This window comes from Xenopus laevis, chromosome 1S (assembly GCF_017654675.1).
Source record: "Xenopus laevis strain J_2021 chromosome 1S, Xenopus_laevis_v10.1, whole genome shotgun sequence".
Taxonomy (NCBI): Eukaryota; Metazoa; Chordata; class Amphibia; order Anura; family Pipidae; genus Xenopus; species Xenopus laevis.
Genome location: NC_054372.1, coordinates 55,534,207 through 55,539,093, shown reverse-complemented (window position 1 = coordinate 55,539,093; position 4,887 = coordinate 55,534,207).

The window sequence follows — 4,887 nt, the reverse complement described above, 5'->3', positions numbered from 1 at the left end:
ATCATATGATTACTTTCAGTGCTCAACCTGCAGCTGTCTGAAAACAGCTAATCACTGATTGGTTGCTATGGGTTACTGCTCAGGTGCAAATTTGCCCAGTGTTTATAAATTAGCCTCACTAACTTTATGCCTAATGGTGTACATGATGTGTGGTTGTCAATGAGCTTAAAAAGCATATGGCAGAACTAAAACCATTTTTCTGTGATAAACCCAAATAAAAATGTCACATAACTAAAACATTAAATAGGATGAGAGAGGTACTCACATCCCAATTTAAAAAATGGTTAGGATAAGGGAGAAATGTATTGATTGCGCTTAAATTCTCTATTTGTATTGGTTAAAAATGTGTAAATAATCTGCTCCGTGAACTTCCAATATTACAATATCCCTTTAAGTGCCACAGAACGTAGAATCTACGTTCTGTGGAAAAGTAACTTGAAATGCCACAGAACGTAGATTCTACGTTCTGCAGCACTTCCGGGTTCTGGAGCGGAGGAGCGGCTGTTAGAGCCGCTCGCTCCGTTCCGCATCGATCCCCTGCCCCTAGGCAACGAGCAGAGCAGGGGATCGAGTGGCCCCTGGGGCGCGATCGCCCAGGGGCCCAAAAACAGCAGCAGGCACGTGTAACTTACGTGTCCTGCTGCTGCAGCCTACACCGCGCTGGATATCTCCGCCCCCACAGCACAGGCACACAGAGGACGTCGCAGATCTCTTCCTGAGGCCCTTCCAGATCGCCTGCAACAGTCTCCAGCGATTTTTTCAGGTTAGTGCAACAATTACACACACAAACACACCAACACACACTTATTACAGTAATACACACTTAGATTCACACTTACACACACTTACACATACATTTTTGGGGATTGGGGGGGTCACTTACACTCACTGCACTTACACACATGTGCACACGCACACACGCGCACATAACATGTAATTTACCATTTGTACACACGCACACGCACATACATAGCATTGTGGCTTTTTTTTTTTTTTTCTTATCGCATCGTTTCTTTTTTTGGCTGAAAAAAATGTTTTATTGCCATTACGAATAGCGTATTCACTAACCGTACTGTGCAATATCTTTTTTATGTTATTTCGGTGATTATATTGCAATTTTGGGTATTTTGGTGCATTTTTAGCATTTTTATTGAATTTTTAGCCATTTTATTGCATTTTCAGCTCTGCGTATGTTGTGTTCACTTGTTTCTAGCCATATAACCTGTTTGGCCCAGCTAAAATATTCAAACTGTGATTCTGACGGCCGATAACACGAGTCTGGAAAAAAAACATTGATTTTTGTGGTTTTATTGGATTTTTTTGCATTTCACTCTTTACTGCCTTATTTTGTTTTGCCTTGTAAATTTTATTTACTATATATCCATTTGGGGGTCTCTGTGCACCACATAGTTTGGTATATCTATGCATATTGGGCATCAAAGTGTTCAGTAGACCCCTGGCGTTCATATTTAGGATGTTTTATGCTGATACGTTACGAAATGTGTGGCATATAATGGGGTAAAATTCAAGCTTTGTGACGATTTTCAGAAATTTCATAAAAACCGTTATGTTCAGCATTGCTTTGCAGTTTGGCAGTTTACAGTAGAAACATTTATTTACCCATATTGTATTCGTCAGAATGTGTACTTTCTGAAAATATATGGTTTTCTGGGGTCTCTGTACTGTTAGGGGGGTCTAATGTCGCATAATACACACACCAGGTGCTCAAATTGAAGCAGCCAGCGCGTCAGCCGTGAAAATGTATATACACTATTGTCATTTGGGGGTCTCTGTGTGCCACATAGTTTGGTATATCTATGCATATTGGGCATCAAAGTGTTCAGTAGACCCCTGGCGTTCATATTTAGGATGTTTTATGCTGATAAGTTACGAAATGTGTGGCATATAATGGGGTAGAATTCAAGCTTTGTGACGATTTTCAGAAATTTGATAAAAACCGTTATGTTCAGCATTGCTTTGCAGTTTGGCAGTTTGCAGTAGAAACACTTATTTACCCATATTGGATTCGTCAGAATGTGTACTTTCTGAAAATATATGGTTTTCTGGGGTCTCTGTACTGTTAGGGGGGTCTAATGTTGCATAATACACACACCAGGTGCTTATATTGCAGCAGCCAGCGCGTCAGCCGTGAAAATGTATATACACTATTGTCATTTGGGGGTCTCTGTACGCCACATAGTTTGGTATATCTATGCATATTGGGCATCAAAGTGTTCAGTAGACCCCTGGCGTTCATATTTAGGATGTTTTATGCTGATAAGTTACGAAATGTGGGGCATATAATGGGGTAAAATTCAAGCTTTGTGACGATTTTCAGAAATTTGATAAAAACCGTTACGTTCAGCATTGCTTTGCAGTTTGGCAGTTTGCAGTAGAAACACTTATTTACCCATATTGGATTCGTCAGAATGTGTACTTTCTGAAAATATATGGTTTTCTGGGGTCTCTGTACTGTTAGGGGGGTCTAATGTCGCATAATACACACTCCAGGTGCTCATATTGCAGCAGCCAGAGCGTCAGCCGTGAAAATGTATATACACTATTGTCATTTGGGGGTCTCTGTGCGCCACATAGTTTGGTATATCTATGCATATTGGGCATCAAAGTGTTCAGTAGACCCCTGGCGTTCATATTTAGGATGTTTTATGCTGATAAGTTACGAAATGTGGGGCATATAATGGGGTAAAATTCAAGCTTTGTGACGATTTTCAGAAATTTTATAAAAACCGTTACGTTCAGCATTGCTTTGCAGTTTGGCAGTTTGCAGTAGAAACACTTATTTACCCATATTGGATTCGTCAGAATGTGTACTTTCTGAAAATATATGGTTTTCTGGGGTCTCTGTACTGTTAGGGGGGTCTAATGTCGCATAATACACACTCCAGGTGCTCATATTGCAGCAGCCAGAGCGTCAGCCGTGAAAATGTATATACACTATTGTCATTTGGGGGTCTCTGTATGCCACATAGTTTGGTATATCTATGCATACTGGGCATCAAAGTGTTCAGTAGACCCCTGGCGTTCATATTTAGGATGTTTTATGCTGATACGTTACGAAATGTGTGGCATATAATGGGGTAGAATTCAAGCTTTGTGACGATTTTCAGAAATTTGATAAAAACCGTTATGTTCAGCATTGCTTTGCAGTTTGGCAGTTTGCAGTAGAAACACTTATTTACCCATATCGGATTCGTCAGAATGTGTACTTTCTGAAAATATATGGTTTTCTGGGGTCTCTGTACTATTAGGGGGGTCTAATGTTGCATAATACACACACCAGGTGCTTATATTGCAGCAGCCAGCGCGTCAGCCGTGAAAATGTATATACACTATTGTCATTTAGGGGTCTCTGTACGCCACATCGTTTGGTATATCTATGCATACTGGGCATCAAAGTGTTCAGTAGACCCCTGGCGTTCATATTTAGGATGTTTTATGCTGATACGTTACGAAATGTGTGGCATGTAATGGGGTAGAATTCAAGCTTTGTGATGATTTTCAGAAATTTGATAAAAAACGTTATGTTCAGCATTGCTTTGCAGTTTGGCAGTTTGCAGTAGAAACACTTATTTACCCATATTGGATTCGTCAGAATGTGTACTTTCTGAAAATATATGGTTTTCTGGGGTCTCTGTACTGTTAGGGGGGGTCTAATGTCGCATAATACACACTCCAGGTGCTCATATTGCAGCAGCCAGAGCGTCAGCCGTGAAAATGTATATACACTATTGGCATTTGGGGGTCTCTGTGCGCCACATAGTTTGGTATATCTATGCATATTGGGCATCAAAGTGTTCAGTAGACCCCTGGCGTTCATATTTAGGATGTTTTATGCTGATACGTTACGAAATGTGTGGCATATAATGGGGTAAAATTCAAGCTTTGTGATGATTTTCCGAAATTTGATAAAAACCGTTATGTTCAGCATTGCTTTGCAGTTTGGCAGTTTGCAGTAGAAACACTTATTTACCCATATTGGATTCGTCAGAATGTGTACTTTCTGAAAATATATGGTTTTCTGGGGTCTCTGTACTGTTAGGGGGGGTCTAATGTCGCATAATACACACTCCAGGTGCTCATATTGCAGCAGCCAGAGCGTCAGCCGTGAAAATGTATATACACTATTGGCATTTGGGGGTCTCTGTGCGCCACATAGTTTGGTATATCTATGCATATTGGGCATCAAAGTGTTCAGTAGACCCCTGGCGTTCATATTTAGGATGTTTTATGCTGATACGTTACGAAATGTGTGGCATATAATGGGGTAAAATTCAAGCTTTGTGATGATTTTCCGAAATTTGATAAAAACCGTTATGTTCAGCATTGCTTTGCAGTTTGGCAGTTTGCAGTAGAAACACTTATTTACCCATATTGGATTCGTCAGAATGTGTACTTTCTGAAAATATATGGTTTTCTGGGGTCTCTGTACTGTTAGGTGGGCTAATGTCGCATAATACACACACCGGGTGGTTATATTGCAGCAGCCAGCGCGTCAGCCGTGAAAATGTCTATACATATTGTCATTTGGGGGTCTCTGTGCGCCACATAGTTTGGTATATCTATGCACATTGGGTATCAAACTGTTTAGTAGACCCATATGTTTATATTTAGGATGCTTTATGCTGGTAATGATACATGGACAATACGATGCTGGAAAGTTGAAGCTTTGAGGCAATTTCCAGATATTTCACCAAAACCGACAACTTTGGGAAAGCCTTGCGACTCAGTAGTTTGGAGCAATAAGGCATGGGTACCCATTTTAGATTCTGTAGAATGTGTACTTTCCAAAAATGTATGGGTTTGGGGGGTAAACATATATTTCTGTGTTTTTACCCCACAAAAATGCAGTCAATGTGTTGATTTTTC